General features: G+C 40.0%; 1 long non-coding RNA gene and 2 other non-coding genes across 4 annotated transcripts in view; all 3 read right to left on the reverse strand.

The window, feature by feature from the left end:
- Nucleotides 1-13,691, reverse strand: part of LOC148998645 (uncharacterized) — a 33,747-nt gene extending 20,056 nt beyond the window's left edge. The window contains exons 1-3 of one of the 2 annotated variants that reach the window (XR_016171143.1): nt 13,057-13,691; nt 12,364-12,484; nt 10,062-12,184 (exon numbers count right to left, since the gene is read on the reverse strand). This is a non-coding gene — a long non-coding RNA (uncharacterized LOC148998645). Of the gene's footprint in view, nt 1-10,061; nt 12,185-12,363; nt 12,485-13,056 lie in introns of those variants that run through there. The other variant, XR_016171144.1, reaches the window with a different exon arrangement.
- Nucleotides 11,959-12,028, reverse strand: LOC148998646 (small nucleolar RNA snoR60). Its single transcript, XR_016171145.1, has one exon. It is a non-coding gene; the product is annotated as a small nucleolar RNA snoR60 (small nucleolar RNA).
- Nucleotides 12,122-12,190, reverse strand: LOC148998647 (small nucleolar RNA snoR60). The gene has a single exon (XR_016171146.1). It is a non-coding gene; the product is annotated as a small nucleolar RNA snoR60 (small nucleolar RNA).
- Nucleotides 13,692-17,076: the final 3,385 nt, after the last annotated feature.

Below are 17,076 nucleotides of genomic sequence, written 5' to 3' on the forward strand. Positions count from 1 at the left end.
ATATAGGTCTCTTGAGATAAACCTAGTAATCTCTTTTGCCTATTTCTGACAATCTTGACACCAAGCACATAGCTTGCTTCACCCATGTCCTTCATATCAAATACGGAGGACAACCATTTCTTAATGGTTTCCAATAGCTCCTTGCTATTGCTAGCCATAAGTATGCCATCTACATACAGTGTCAGAATGACATAATTATTATCAGATCTCTTGGTGTAAACACAGTGGTCTTCCTCAAGCATGGAAAAACCATTTTCCATCATAGCTTGGTGGAAGCGCACATTCCACTGTCTAGATGCTTGCTTTAAGCCATATATGGACTTCTTAAGCTTGCACACTTTGCGCTCAAGTCCATGTGCTTCAAAGCCTTGAGGTTGATCCATATAGATCTCTTCCTCAAGTTCTCCATTGAGAAAAGCAGTTTTTACATCCATTTGATAAAGCTCTAAGTCCAACTGAGCAACAATGGCTAGTATGAGGCGAATTGAGGCAAACCTAACCACAGGGGAAAAAGTTTCCTCATAATCAACGCCCTCTCGTTGGGTGTAGCCCTTAGCCACTAAACGAGCCTTGAATCTCTCAATAGATCCATCAGCATTTCTTTTGATCTTGAGAACCCACTTGTTCCCAATCACCTTTCGGCCTGGCGGCAAGTCAACCAAGTCCCAGACATGATTAACTTTCATCGACTCCAACTCTTCCTTTATTGCTTTTAACCATTCCTTTGAGCTTGACCCCTCAAGAGCTTCCTGCATGCTCTTTGGTTCATGATCATCGACTGAAATCATCTCACAGTCGATCTCTTCAGGAGTTACCATGTAGGCTTCATCCTCTATGTCGAAACGTCGACGAGGAACTAGCCCGCGCCCACTACGGCGCAAGTGCATGTTAGATTGCTCACCGTCTAAGGTAGCTATCACATCTGCACTCCCACTCCCACTAGGATCTTCTGGATGAACCCCAGGTTCATTATCCAGAATCTGAATCCCTGGAGTGACAAGACCACTATCTTGTATCTCAAAGAATTCCGATGATTCTTTGTTAACTCCTGAAAGAGATGGAAAATCATTCTCCAAGAATGTTGCATCCCTAGACTCAAGTTCCGTTCTCCTCTGACTCTCATCTAGTCCAATGAAGACATGGCCCTTTGAGGGTTCAGAATATCTCACAAAGATACACTTTCTTCCTCTAGGTCCAAGCTTTCCATATTGGTGAGAAGTAGAGTGAACATATGCTGCACATCCCCATGCGCGCAAGTAACTCAAATCTGGCTTCCTTCCGGTCCACAACTCATATGGTGTGGAAGGAACCGATTTGGTTGGAACTCTGTTGAGGATATAGGCCATAGTCAGCAAAGCATCTCCCCAATAAGAGATGGGTAGATTTTCCTGCGCCATCATGGATCTCACCATGTCTAGCAAGGTTCTATTCCTCCTCTCAGCAACCCCATTTTGCGTTGTGGAGTCCCCGGAATAGTAAGTTGTCTAGATATCCCCTTTTCATCACATAACCCTTTGAACATATCGGAGAGATACTCTCTACCTCTATCCGTTCTAAGAGTTTTAATCCTTTTATCTAATCGATTCTCAACCAAGCTCATGAATTTCTTAAAACATTCCAGAGCTTCTGACTTATGAGAAATTAGATAAATGTGACCATACCTTGTATAGTCATCTATGAATGTGATGAAATATGACTGTCCTTTTCTAGTATGCACATTCATGGGTCCACACACATCTGAATGGATAAGTTCTAAAGGAAGAGAGGCTCTCAAAGCCTTTTTAAATGGTTTTCTAGTTGCTTTTCTTGCTAGACATGACTCACAGGTTGGCATTTCGGATAGTGAACCTTGGCCTAAGAGACCTTCTCTTGCCAACCTGTTCATCCTATCTAAGCCAATATGTCCTAGTCTAGCATGCCACAAATTAGAATCAATACACACAGTATTTTGGCAAACAAAAGCACTACTAGAATTAAATGAATAATCAATTGTATCCAATACAATGAAACCATTATCAAGAAAACCATAACCATAAACTGTATCACCCAGATACAAAACCAAAGAATTGTTTTCAAATACAACTCTAAAACCATGTCTTAAAAGATAAATAACAGAAACAAGATTTCGCCGAATGTCTGGAGCATACAGTACATCATGGAGTAACAACGTCTGGCCACCTCGCAAAACTAATTTGCATGTGCCTATGCTATGAACCTTCACGCTTGAGCTGTTCCCCATCGTTATTCTTTTGCTTCCTCTTGGAATACGACGGTATTCCACGAAGCTCGAGTGTTCCCTTGTTATGTGTTCTGTCGCATCTGAATCAACAATCCACAAAGGATTTAGTTCAGCAAGCATAGTAGAACTTGTTACATAACAAGATGAGGTATAACACACAGTACATACCTCTTGCTCAGTGCAATCACGAGCAAAATGACCAGGCTTTCGGCACTTGAAGCAAATCAAAGCTGATTTCTTCTTGCCAGCACTAGTCCCCCTTGAACGCTTGGGCCCACTCTTGTTTTTGTTCCACCCTGGTTACTTTGCTTGGACCGCTGAGGTTGAGCTTTCTCTCTCTTGCGCTTGAAGCCTACACCCTTACTAGTGCTAGCTTCAGCAGCAAATACATCAGTTTGAGGGGTATCGGCCAACATCCGATCCTCATCAAGCTCAAGGTGCTTGGCAGCTTGATCGAAAGTCTTGACCTCATCAGCATGAGTCAAGAAGATCTTCATATGCTCCCATGTCTTAGGCAATGACCTGATGACTGCGGAGACTTGCTCCTCATCAGTCTTCTGGCGCCCACATGCGCTCAACTCACTAATCATGTTAGACATGATGGTTATATGCTGCCTCATGGTGTGACCCTGGCGCATCTTATAACCGTCAAAAGTGAGTCCGAGCTGGCGGCCTCTTGTGGTGGATGTCCCTCCATACTGGAACTTCACAGCCTCCCACAAAGACTTTGTAGTCCTATGCTTCTCATAACGAAGCATCAGGTCATCCCTCATGGAGCTCAGGATTGTAATCCTGGCTACCCGGTCTTTCCTCTTCCAAGCATTGTATGTATCAAGGTCCCTGCGATGCTCTGGTTTATGGTCTCCAGCATATCCTGCTCTTCCAGGAGATATTGCACCTTTCGGTGCCAGAGGTCATAATTCCTCTCATTCAACTTATCTCCTTTAGTGAGGTCAACAACAATGCTCTTGGTAGCAACCATTTTTTCTAGAGATATTACATACAAGAATGAGTTCAATAAATCTAGCATAAAACAGAACTCATGCAACAAAAAATCACACTAGCATAGTCAACCTATGGGATAAGCACTTAAACCAAAAGAGATGCTAAAAAACATTCAATCAAATTCTCATGCAAACCCACATAGACTTATACACTAGCTTCATTCTGTGCAAGAAACATGATTGATAGACCCATAAATAAAAAATAGTTTTATTAAAATAAAACATGCAATCATGTTAAAGCTATGAGGTGGTTCACACAGAACACTTCTACCTCATTAGCTCCCACTAGGCCCCAATAGGCCCTCAATGCCCAAACATCACACACATTGTCGGGCCATTGGTGTCCAGTAAGTTAGAAACACATTCTGAACTGGATAGACCAATATACAAAAAAATCCATCTCCCAGACGGACTGCCGTCTGCCCAGACGGATGACCGTCTCCCAGACGGATGACCGTCTCCCAGACGGAAATTCCGTCTGGGTCACTGTGACTACTCTGATAATAGACGGACGACCGTCTAGTTAGACGGTCGTCCGTTTGGTCCACAGTGACCAAAAACGGCGATTTTTCAATTTTTCTTGAACGAATTTTTTTTTCAAAAAAAACGGAAAACACGTTTTTTCACCCAAAAAAAAAATACATGAAAAAAGAATCCAGCATCAATTATTAAACAAAAATAATTATCATCATGGATTATCAATTCATGCAAATCTTCATTAGGGAAATTCACAGGGATCCTCCCACTCGGATCCGAATCAAAATTAAGGGTTTCCCCTATCAATTCTCCCATGGGTTTCGTATTAAACCCTTGATCCTCCCATTGGATCCATACAATTAAAATAAACAATGGGGAGGAACAAAGAACCGTGGGAACCAATGGCTCTGATGCCAATGTGATAATACATCAAAAGTAATTCAATTCAATTAATTGATGGGGGAAAGATTCCTTACCTGGATTCGCTTTCCCTTACTTGAAGTATTCGCAGCGGAAGTCTAGATCCACGTTCTCGTTCCACCACCAAAGATTTACCGGCGAGATTCCACAATCACTGGGAAAGGGAATAATATCCACAACCCAAATGCCGTGGATTAATGGAATGAAGATAAAAAACTAGGAAAGAAAATTTTCTAAGCCTGCGATTCTAAGAGAGAGGGAGAGAGAGATGGAGCCGCCGTTTCTTAGAGATTCGCTCGTGCGAATGAATCACTCAGTTACCTCCTCACTAATGCGGTGGTTACCAAAATATATAACCCTATTTTGTAACCACCGTTTCTCAGAGGCATGGTTTGATTCCACAAACATCTTTCATGCTTCGATTCAATATATCCCCAATATATGAAACGACTTTCTAACCTTCAACCCACAAATGAAATGACAATTGGAGTAATCCAGGTCAATATAGAAGTGAATGACTAGGATTATGCTGTACTTTTCAATTATATTTAATGTCATAAACCAGATAACACCTCAGAAATTGACTTATATAGCAACCATGTCGGCACCTATCCCACAAGTCTGATGAGTGGATCGTCTTTAAGGTTTCACCGCTTAAAGGACAACTAGGAATTGGATAATATTAACGGCCTAATAGCACTATAAGAGGGGAAATTAAAAACAAAGAGTTAGTACCTATTGTCACATCCCGCCCTAAATCCACCAAGGGGATACCCTATCTGGATTACCCGGGGAGTGAATTACTGTCCTGCCGATCAAGTTTAGGAACGATCATAGTCACTTAGCACAATAATATAATCCAAAGCAAGAACAATTCCTTATTTCCAAATAATTCAATAATAAAAGTCGAGAAAGTACCTCAGAAGGATTCACAAATAATATCAGAGTGCGGAAAGGATTTCATTAGTATAAACAATCAAGTGTAAAATGGAGGGAGGAAACCCATCCTATAATATTAGCGGAAGATGAAACGACTAAAAGTAAAGGTTACAACCGATTCACCAAATAACAAGTGAAACAACTAATCTATAGTCCCGACAATTCAAATAAAAGGTTAAAAAGGGAATGAGGCGACATCCCATCCCTAACACACAAATATAAAACTGAACTGCTACAAACAAGTCCCGATCTCGGTCTACTCGTCTTTATCAACTGGTTCATCGCCACCAGTATGATACAAGTCTTCAACTCGGCCTCCAGAGGGTTGACTGCCATAGTCAACAGTGGTAGTACCTACAAGAAAGTCTAACAAAGTATGTTGCAAAAAGGAGTGAGTTCGAAAGAACTCAGCAAGGAAAGTTATTCCATAATAACATAAATCATATGATGCGCAGCATAGCATGATGCAATATGATATGAGACATATGATGCAAATATGAATCTAACGCTAAGTATGCTGGTCATCTAGGGTAGACATGCTTTAAGTCATAGCACCATACTTCTCTGGGTCGTCTATCACTCTCCCGTTCCATATCTTGGGAATGCCAGGGGAATATCGGTAAAGTCCTTAAAAAACCATGGTTGGGGATTTAGTCACCACTCTCTCACATCACCATTTGGTATAAGTATTGGCACATGTCACAGTAAAGCCTAGCCCAATGCAAGTCATCTACTCAGTCATATCATCTCAGTTTCAGATACGTCCATTCCTCGCCCCCGGCGATCCTTTCCGGTATCCTTCACACTAGAGTAAGCATAATCCCGGATTACGGACTCATCAACCCTATTGGTCATCCACATATAGTAAACGGGAAGCTCTCACGTCCTCTCACGGGTTGGTTACCGGTCTTGAGCGCCCGTGAGCCCAAGTCTATCCATATGCAACCCTACCAATAAATGGCTCCCACAATGAGATTTATGACCTCTCACGGATTGGTTACCGGTCTTGAGTGCCCACAAATCCCCATTGCTACCACGGGTCGTTCGGTCTCAATGCCCTTCCGATTCGGGTCTGATACGATAGGGACATCCTAGCCAAACAACTAGACAATCCTATGTATGTCATCCAATAACCCGGGAAAGAGTCGATAGGCACCATCGGAGAACATCCCATACTATTTCCTCCGTTGTCCAAGGACAGAAGTGTCAATAGGACACTCCCCAATCCCAAGTTATACCTAGACAATCACATATTCAAGTTCATCACTTCTCATGCATCCAATACATCTTCATAATACAAGTTAAATCATGATATTGAAATGAATCATCATAGACATAAGTAAACAAGAATAGTAATGTAACATGACAAGAGTATAAAGATTTCAATACTACTGTTCTAACACGTATATCATAGTCTTATAACGATTAAAAGAAATCAAGAGATTCTATTCATAAATAAGAACATAAATCATAAGTTGATGATCTATATGTTTATGGAGATAATCATCCTTACCTTAAGTTGAGTTGATGATGAATTGAGAATACCAAGAATTAGTCCAAAAGAATTGTTAAGACCCTAAACAAACATCAATAATACGTTAGAGAAGAAGTCGGGAAGATTGGATGTCATTTGAGTCAAAACTGACCAAGGTTGCTGTCAGCAACAACTTTGGTCGATACCATCGACCAAAATAATCCTTGGGCAGAATAGTGGATTTTGGTCAGAAATGAGTCTTCCGGTGTTCGGATCGATCTGAAACTTGGAGGTATGATTAATAACAATGTAGGAATACTACCTAGCAAGTATTATCACAATCCAATGGTCCAAATGAAAACCCCCAAATTGAGGTCCTATGTTCTAAAGACAAGAATCCTAGCATTCATGAGAAATTGATGTAATTGAAAGGGAAGCTAGAGAATTAGTTGGGGAATAGGTTAGGAACATGATTACAATCATTTGCAAGCCAGAGATCAGACTAATCATACTCCACATCTCAGTTTAGTATAAGAAATCAAGTTGTTAAGCAAGGAATCATGGTAATGTATATGTAAGGATCAAGATGCAAGTGAAGCATAGCAAGAATGAAGGAAAAGCAAGTATAAATGGGAAGAGACGTTCATGGCAAGGTGTTTGCAAGGTTGCAGCACCTTGGCCATGGTCTCATCAGAAAAAGAAGAAGGGAAGTGAATAGAATAGAGAGCAAGAGAGAGAATCATACCTTAGAAGATGGTAGTTGGTGTAAAACCCAGCCCTAACCTTGACCCGGAAACCTTGTTATTGTAGGTCCAGTGACCCGAAGTAAAGTAAGAAGTCAGCTTTGGGCCATCCTAGTGGAGGACTTGGTGTCTGGCTTTGAATCCATGAGAGTTGATGATGAAGTTCTATTTATGGAAACTGAATCTTGATGAAGATCGGATTAGTTGATGGACTTGGAGTGCTCTCTATCATGGTTTGAAGGCATTTCTACCTATTAGGTAAGTCACTTGTTATGTGTGCAAAACCCCTTTAGGATTGGATTTGATCTGGGTCTTCAATTCCCTGTTTTGGAATTGTGGCTATGCCGCATTGGTCGATCGATTGGTCGATTGGACCGATCGACCAATCCACTCGACCAATGAGTGCTTGTCTTTGGCAATTAGGTTTTGCTTGCTCTATTTAAGTCCAATCTCGAGTCTACTTCGTATTTGCTGCCTCCAAACTCTTTGGAACGAACCAAAGACCTCTGCAAGTCATCTCCCTTGCATCCTTGGTGATTTTCTTGACGGATCTCCGTCAAAACTCTTCCTTTTGCATCAAAGATATGTCTACACTCTCTTCTTCTCCTCCATCTCTGTTTTTCTTTCCTTTTTGAGTTGAGACAGTAGAGGAGATGCTGCATTCTCTGTTGCAAACATCTCTGGACTTGTCTCTCATGATCATCCTAAGGATTAATGGCTAAAACAATGATCTTAACCATGATCATTGCAAGCTTTTGAAGGAATCATGATCAAACCATGATCTAGTCTTTGTTTAACTTCTGATTTGAATTCTGATCTCCTTGGATCTTCTACATTGATCATGTTAGTAGTCAATTGCTGTGTTTTCTTTGCATGATCCATGATCTATCAATCTCTAGTTGTTCCTCTTCTACCATACCATGTTTTCTTCATGAATCATGATAGTTACATATATGGTAGGTTTTGTTTCCTTATTTAGATTTATGCTTTTAAGCCTATTTCCTTGAAGATCTAAGTATGCTTTACATGATACATTTACCTGAAGCAATGATCCATTCTCCTATTGTTCTTGTCTTTGATTTCTATCTTGAATTCTTCAAGATCCATGGTTGATCTAATTATGGTAACTTTTTGTTTCCTAATTTGGATCTTGATGGCTTGATTCGATTAGTGTTTTGAGGTCCCCTATATGTTAGAATACTACTGATGTAGTTTACCCCTTGATTAGTACCCTTTTGAACCACCAAATTTGGATTTTATATCTTAAAACTTTGTTTTTTTTAGGGCTCTATTTCCGCATTGGTGATCGATTGGTCGTTGGACGATCGACCAATCCACTCGACCAATGAGTACAACAACTCCAGGATTGGTCTATGTTGGATGTTTTGGTATCTTTTTTGTTAGGGATCTTTCCTAATATGTTGTATACACTTGTTTAGGACATTCTTCTCAAGTTTTCCAAGATCTTACTTGATTTCTTAGGATTCCTTTGCGAGTTATAAAAGGTAAGGATGGTTACTTCTTTAACAACATAAATTGTATAGCTTGGTTTCTATATTTAAATCTTGATTAAGTTATTTCTTTAATTAGATTCTTACAATGTTATACTACTGTGGTACTATCTTGATATCAGTAGCGTTACTTATTCATATTGAATTGACTCATGTATGATTTACTTACCAAGTATATACAAAGTGATTGTAATTATTGATTTCTTTCCATATATGAAGTTACCATATATGTGATGATATGATTTGATGCATGTGTATGCTTAAGTATGGTTTGGAAAGGAGAGGTGTCCTTTTGACACTTCTGTCCTTGGACTACTACGGGAATATTATGGGATGTTTTCGGAGATGCCCTATGGACACCTTCTTAAACTGTTGGATGACATATCTAGGATTGTCTAGTAGTGTTTGGCTAGGATGTCCTGTTATGTCAGCCCCTAATCGGAGGGGTATTGAGACCGAACGACCCGTGGTAGCAATGGGGATTCATGGGCGCTCAAGACCGGTAACCAACCCGTGAGAGGACAGGAATCACATTGTGGGGCCATTTATTGGTAGGGTTGCATATGGTTAGACTTGGGCTCACGGGCGCTCAAGACCGGTAACCAACCCGTGAGAGGACGTGAGAGCTTCCCTTTTACCATATGTGGATGACCAATAGGGTTGATGAGTCCGTAGTCAGGGACTATGAGGACTCTAGTGTGAAGGATACCGGAAAGGATCGTCGGGGACGAGGAATGGACGTATCTCGGATCGACTTGATGTAACTAAGTAGAAGACTTGCATTTGGCTAGGCTTTACCACGACATGCGCCGGTACTTAGACCAATGGTGATGTGAGAGAGTGGTGACTTAACCCCCCACCATGGAATGTCCCGAGGGATGCCGGACCCATTACCAACTGATGATGAGTGATTGAGACCTTCCTAAAGAAGTACGGTGCTATGACTTAAAGCATGTCTGCCAATAGAGACCAGCATATATAGAGTTAGATTCATTCATTCATTGCTTGTCTCATATCATATTGCATTTATGACTGTTCTGAAATCCTGCCATTTATGTTATTATGGATTTAATCGCTTTATCGAGTTTCTTTGAAACTCATTCCTTTATTGTACAATGTTTGTTAGACTATTCTGCAGTCTTGAATATTATGACGGTCCCTATGAAGAAGCGCAAGGCGAAGAGGCATATCTCCAGGAAGGTGATTGCAGTTACAACAATTACACTGAAGATCCCGCGAGTGGTTATGCTCCGTACGATGTTTAGTCCGACCATTGAGTGGAAGCGCCCTTGTGCCGTTTATGAGATTTATACTTATAGGGATGTTGTCTATAAAGTGGAGAACAATTTAGTTACCCATTGTACTTGCTACCGGGATTAGATTTTGTCTTGCTTATTCTCTTTTAGAACTACTTTTCCGCTGGTTGTAGAGTGAGATTTTGCCTCACTTTACTTATCTGATGTAGACACTCTGATTTTATCTAGTATTCTGATTTATATATGATTCATTCTTTCCTTATTGGATCTATGGTTTATCTTCCGCACTTTTATTATTATTGTTCATGATTATGTTATTGTTTATGTGGGAGGTTGATTACTCGATACCTGATCTTCGGGCTGTGGATCACACTCTCGGGTATGCCAGATAGGGTACCGGCTGGGAGGATGTGACAGTTGGAGAAGAGAGACAAGGATTCTTGTAGAAGGTCATCACCCAAGCTAAGGAGGAGCCTAAGAGGAGCCTTCCCACGTTCTCAGGTGTTGAAAAATGATTGCAAAAGGCTCAAGGCTCGAGGTCATATTAAATAGAAAAGGAATATTCCATGGAATCATTAACTTGGCAGACTGGGACATTTTGGTCGATGGTCCTTGGTCGATGGTATCGACCAAAATGATCGACCAAAATGTTTTCAGCAGAAAACTCAGGTTTAGAACAGCAACTTCAAGTAGGGATTTGAAAGGCTATACAAGGTCAAATTGAGTGAGGTTTTCTCCTACAAGTCAATCAAGAAGTCTAGTTTCCAGAAATACCTTTGTATCAAGCATGGGAGGTCATTAGGTCCACCAACTAAGCTCACCTTCTTCGATGCGTAAGCAGGATTTGCCAGACACAGTTCAACAACTTCGGACAGGGATTTGGAGGGCTATATGGGGTCAAATGGAGTGGGGTTTTCTCCAAGTCCATCAAGAAGTCTAGTTTCAGGAAATATATTTGGATTGAGCACAAGAGTTCATTTGGTATTTCAACTAATTCACCCCTCTTCGGTGCGCAGATTCAAAACTAACACTGACAATGCCCTCAAGTGAGGGGCATCATCATCAATGTCCAAGGGCTTGGATTCCGACACCAAAACATCAACCAAAAGGGTCCACATGTCTCATTTCCCCCACTTCGGGTTTTCGCACCTACAAACATAATAGGTCCCGGGCTGGGCCAAGGTAGGATAAGGCCAACCATTACAGATCTACCCTAAGGGAAAGGTCTGACATGGCTTCCTAAGGTTTTCAAAGATAATAATATTGAAACTAAAGTCCAACTTTTAAGGTCTAACATTGAACCAGTCTTTCTTTATCCCAAAATAAATAGGGTGTCCGGGCTAGGTTTTGGGCTGGATGTTACACCTATGGCTCTGCTAATAGAATAGAAAGCCAGAATTGTTCATAGTCATTACTCATTAGTCATATTTGATGTTTCACCAGCCTTTTTACTTTCTTTGTTAATATAAAAATATTGATAAAGATAGAGTCACAAACAAGCTCAATCAACACCAAAAGCCAGCAGGTGTGTCACCACCTACAACAATTGTTGTCAATACATAAGAACTCCAAAGCAATTGGGATCACAATGGAATACATTTCCAGAACACTAGATAAACCTTATGATTCCTTGCTTGACCATGAAATCCACTAAATCATTTGCATATCTTTGCTTGAAATGAAATCAGCTGCTTGAGATCCAAGAAAATCTTACATACTAATACTAATGTAGCCCTAGATTGGAAAGGATCAACTAGGCTCCAGTTAACCAGGATCTTGTGCAAACCAGCCAAGTTCAAGTAGTCTAAAATATGGTGTCCACTTTAGGTTAGGGTTAGGTCACAATTAAGGTTTGACGGTAAGGGGAAAATAACTCAGGGGTTATTATATGAATTTGCATCAGAAACTCGAGATTACATCATCCAAATGTCTTGAAGGAGAATCCGAGTAACTCTTCATCTGCTTGATCTCATAGAACTGATTGAAATAAGCAAATGTATAATACAAGCATTCACAACAATGAAACTAAAACAAAATTCAAAATTCAGTATAGGCATTTGCATCAGAAACTCGAGACTACATCATCCAAATGTCTGAAGGGGAATCCGAGTAACTCATCATCTGCTTGATTTCAGAAACAGAGTGAAATAAGTAATATATATATACATATATTGTGATCTCCAAAACATAATATCTTTCATGAAAAACAGATTGTGTATTATATACAATGGGAATACATTAATACAAAGATATCGCAAATGGAGTGAGCAGATAAGAAAGGAAAAGTACACATAGCCAACCTGAAGGTCATGGAAAATCCCAAAATCAAACAGCATAACTATTCTTGGGGGTATGCCAGCACAGATTCAAACCCCTCATTCACCAAGAATCATAACTTAGAAAATGCATCTAGACATCGCACTGCAAGAAAGTACCTCCAAAGATTAAAGATAAATAAAAAGAGAGAATATTTTAAAGATGAACAACAAAATCTAAAATTCATCATAAGATCTTCATGGATCCATTTCAACAAATGATTGAAATGTTAACAAAGATGGGTAGACAGAAGTTAGATCTAAAATTTAATGAACAGATAAAACATGGAAAAACATAAAAAAATACCAATCAACCTTATCAATACAATTACAGGGTAGCAAGACCGGGCAGGTACAAAGAAAGGAAATAATAAACAAATGACTAATATGTGAGCAGAAAAAGTTCAACCATAGGAGCTCTCATGATGGGTCTGGAATTAGCAGGCAAATCAGAGAAAAGATGAAAGAGAATTTATGAGGAAAAAAAAACAAAGGAAAGAAAAGATCAAGATGTATCCATTTGAAATAAACGTATTTTTTTGTTTGATAAGCATAACAGGGACGAAATACATATGGGGGAGAATTACCCGAGCAATTAGAAATAGACAGTTATATTCTGAGGACTATATTTGAAGTCATTAAAGAAAGGATTGGGTGGGATGTAGAGTAATCGCTCACCTAGATTTTGTCAATATATTCCTTGCAAAATCGGAGCAAATGGTCGTGATAACGATCAACAAAGAGGAAGTCCCGAATTCCATACGGAGATTATGAGAAGCACAAGCCAGAGAGACTGCGGCAAGACAAGACTGAGTAACGATGGCATCGAGCTCGAAACTAAAGATCTGATAATTCTCGCACCCAGAACAGTCGAAAATCTGAAGTATCAGTACAGGGACCGAAACACCCAGAAGAAGGTAAGCAGACCAAGCTAATAGAAAGCCTGGAAGACTGGTGGAAACCAAAGAAACAGAGCCCAACAGCCTTCTTGACCACACCTTGAAGACCCACTGGCACGGATTTCGTCCGATTGTGAGTTACAATCACTTTAGTGTGACGAGGAAGCACAGAAACTTCCTCAACAATCGTTTTCTTCAGAGCTTTCTCTGAAATCTGGGCCCTAAACAAAATTATGGCATTTTCTTCTTCAAACTGCAACTGCTTCTTCTTCTTCAACTACTTATTCTTCTTCTCCAAGATGCGCAGTTTCGATCGAAATCAGGTGTAACAACAAAATCGTTGGAACGATTTGGATTCTTGTTCAACTTGCTGCTTCTTTTGCTTCTTCTCCAAGATGATATCACGAAATGAGGTTTGGCTGAACAGTTTGGGTTTTGTATTTTTCAAAAGATTTTAAAAATTGTATATTTTGATTTCAAAATTTGAAATCGTATATACTGTTTGGATTGTATATAAAACGTATCCCTCTAAAATCGTATATACTATTTTGGATTGTATATAAAATGTATCCCTCTTAATTGAGTCGAAGCGCCTAACTTGAACCGTTGGGTTATGTTAGACCGAACCGAATACCAAAACCCATGCTTTAACAACTTCTAAGATTATTTCAATGAAAAGATAAAGCGCGTGTTAGACCGAACCGAATACCAAAACCCATGCTTTATCTTAAAGGATGAGCTTATCGGACGGTGCGCTTAACCATCAAGCGCATTAATTGCGCTTGACAATAGCAAAATTGGCTTTTACCACCTTCCCTTCTCTCTCTCTCTCTCTCTCTCTCTTTCTCCCCTGGGCCCTGTCTCATCTCTATTAGGCGTGATAAGGATGATTTCTCATCCTTTCCCTAATTGTCTCTCATTTGAATTATTTCCATATCATCTCATCCTTCCATTTCATCAATATCCTAATTTGGCTTTGGCTTGACTATGTTTCTCTATTAAATCATTTCCATACAAACATTTCCATGTATTGTATTTCTATATTTTATATCTTTCTTTTATTGTTCATAGTTACCTAACAGCATGGGATGTATGCTGCCTATATATTTGAGGTTCTCTCATATTATATCATTTAACTATTTGTTTCATATTATATTTGAGATTGTTTCTTAATCACCATTCAAATGCCTTTTTTACAACCCATGGTATTATTCATCAACATAGTTGCGTTGATACACCCCAACAAAATGGGGTTGTTGAACGCAAACAACGCCATCTTCTTAATGTGGCCCGTGCTCTCTCTTTTCAAGCAAGTCTACCTCATAAGTTTTGGGGTCCTTGTGTTTTGACAGCCACTTACCTAATTAACCATTTACCCACCCCGCTGTTACATGGTAAGTCACCACTTCAAGTTTTATTTGGCAAGATCCCTTCATATTTTCATCTTCGAACTTTTGGATGCCTTTGTTATGGTCATAACCATTCATCCATTCGTCATAAATTTGATCCCCGAGCATCTCCAAGTGTTTTTATTGGGTATCCATATGCACAAAAAGGGTATACGATTTATGATTTACAAACACATAAGGTTTACATTAGTCGTGATGTCACATTTTTTGAAGATTCTTTTCCTTTTTCAAAATTGTCATCCCCATTATTGCCTGTTTTACCCATTGCAGCTTCAGATATTGATAGTTTACCCATCTTGTTAGACCCACCCTTATCAACCACACCCTCACCCCAACCGGTTGAAGAACCTCCTTCACCCACCCTCCCATCCACTACCATCTCTCGGCCATCTCGGGTTCATCGACCGCCACCCCATCTTCAAGACTATCATTGTTACGCCATGGATGCCCAAGCTCCTCCTTCATGCACAGGTACTCTCACTCCTGAAAGTTGTTTTTTATCCTATCATAGATTATCCTCACCCCATTTCAGGTATCTCAAGGCCCTCAACGCTATAATTGAACCTACAAGCTTTGCTAAGGCTATTATTTCACCTGATTGGAAGGAGGCCATGGACAATGAAATTACAGCTCTTGACCTTAACAAAACTTGGTCTCTTGTACCTTTGCCCCCAAACAAGAAACCAATAGGTTGTAAATGGGTTTACAAAATTAAACGGCATTCAGATGGGTCAATTGAGCGTTATAAAGCGCGTTTGGTGGCAAAGGGTTATACTCAAATTGAGGGGGTTGATTACCATGAGACATTTGCCCCAGTTGCTAAGTTGGTTACACACTTCTTGCCATTGCTGCCATCAAAGGATGGTCCTTGCATCAATTGGATGTGAACAATGCTTTTCTCCATGGCGATCTTGATGAAGAGGTATATATGACACTTCCACATGGTTATCATCGAAAGGGGGAGATATTGGTTTGTCGCTTGCACAAATCATTATATGGGCTTAAGCAGGCATCCCGTAATTGGTTTTCCAAACTCTCTGGTGCCCTTATTGATCTTGGATATACACAATCTAAGGCAGATTACTCTCTATTTTCTCTACTTACAGAGTCTTCATCTACCTTTGTACTTGTTTATGTTGATGACATTTTAATTGCTGGGTCTGACACAACTGTGATTTCCAACTTAAAATCACTTCTTCAGCAACGTTTCCGAATTAAAGATCTTGGATTGCTTAAATATTTCCTTGGTCTCGAGGTGGCACGTTCCAAGAAAGGTATTTTCATCAACCAACGAAAATACACATTGGACATCTTAACTGATGTTGGTTTCACAGGTGCTAATCCGACTCAATTTCCAATGGAACTACACCTCAAGTTAACTACTTCTGATGGTGATCCCTTACCTGATCCAACACCATACCGTCGGTTATTGGGAAGACTTATTTATCTCACAATTACCCGTCTAGATATTGTTCACACTGTGAATGTTCTTAGTCAATTCATGCATAAGCCTCGTAAACCTCATATGGATGCTGCTAATCGTTTACTTCGTTACCTCCATGGCACTCCAGGACAAGGGATTCTTTTATCTGCTGATAGTGAGTTATCTCTTCGTGCTTATTGTGACTCAGATTGGGCAAGTTGCCCTATGACTCGAAGATCTACCACTGGATATTGTGTGTTTCTTGGTTCTAGCCCTTTATCTTGGAAATCTAAGAAACAAGCTACTGTGTCCCACTCATCTGCTGAGGCTGAATATCGTGCTGTGGCTGTCACTACTTGTGAACTCTGTGGTTAGTTACATTGCTAAAAGATTTTGGCGTCATGGTCCTTCGACCAATACCTTTATTTTGTGATAATCAAGCTGCTTTACATATTGCTGCGAACCCAGTCTTTCACGAGCGCACCAAGCACATTGAGATTGATTGTCATGTGGTTCATGATCAGGTTCGACATGGTCTTATTCAACCCACCTCCACCACTAGTGCTGCTCAAGTTGCTGACATTTTCACCAAGGCCCTTGGAAAAGATTTATTTCTCAGTCATAGAGGCAAGTTGGGAGTTCTTGACATTCACTCTCCAACTTGAGGGGGAGTATTAGGCATGATAAGGATGATTTCTCATCCTTTCCCTAATTGTCTCTCATTTGAATTATTTCCATATCATTTCATCTTCTCATTTGAATTCTTTCCATTCATCATTCCTCTCATTTGAATTATTTCCATTTCATTTCATCCTCTCATTTGAATTCTTTCCATTCATCACTCCTCTCATTTGAATTCCTTCCATTCATCATTCTTTACATTTGAATTCTTTCCATACCATCTCATCCTTCCATTTCATCAATATCCTAATTTGGCTTTGGCTTGATTAGGTTTCTCTATTAAATC

This window comes from Hakea prostrata, unplaced genomic scaffold, assembly GCF_041222555.1.
Source record: "Hakea prostrata isolate BN-2017 unplaced genomic scaffold, UWA_Hpros_2 contig_213, whole genome shotgun sequence".
NCBI lineage: Eukaryota > Viridiplantae > Streptophyta > Magnoliopsida > Proteales > Proteaceae > Hakea > Hakea prostrata.